This window comes from Teleopsis dalmanni, chromosome 1 (genome assembly GCF_002237135.1).
Source record: "Teleopsis dalmanni isolate 2A chromosome 1, ASM223713v2, whole genome shotgun sequence".
In the NCBI taxonomy this organism is placed as follows: Eukaryota; Metazoa; Arthropoda; class Insecta; order Diptera; family Diopsidae; genus Teleopsis; species Teleopsis dalmanni.
This window is the reverse complement of record NC_051846.1, coordinates 42,053,856-42,054,377: the sequence shown is the minus strand read 5'-3', so window position 1 is coordinate 42,054,377 and position 522 is coordinate 42,053,856.

Sequence of the window (522 nt, the reverse complement as noted above, 5' to 3'; positions counted from 1 at the left end):
AATTTATTTAACAAACAATTTACACATCTATCAACTTCAATGTCACTTCAACTGAAAGTTCAAAATCAATTACTTAATTTTCATTTACACTGGTCAACAAACATGTGATAAACTCGAAACAATTGCTGCCAAATCAACACTGCAGGAAACAAATGTTGTTGACGCTTACAAATGATACGGTACAACAATAACTAATAATCACCAACACAAAAAAACAGCTTACAACAATATAATTATGTTGCTGCCGGTGCACACAAGTTACATACATAATGACGATAACCATCATCATCATCATCATCGTCATTATTAATAACAACAACAGCAACAACCACATTAAAATTTAACCGCATAAAAACAAAATAACACAAATTAAAAAAACAAAAAAACAAAAACAAAATAAGAAACAAACAAAAACGAAAAATAACAAAAACAACCTGTCGGTGTCGGCATGGCTCAGTCAAAAAAAATTGTATTGAAAACTAACTGTGCGGAACAAAATGGTTATTGAAATCAAAGAGATTA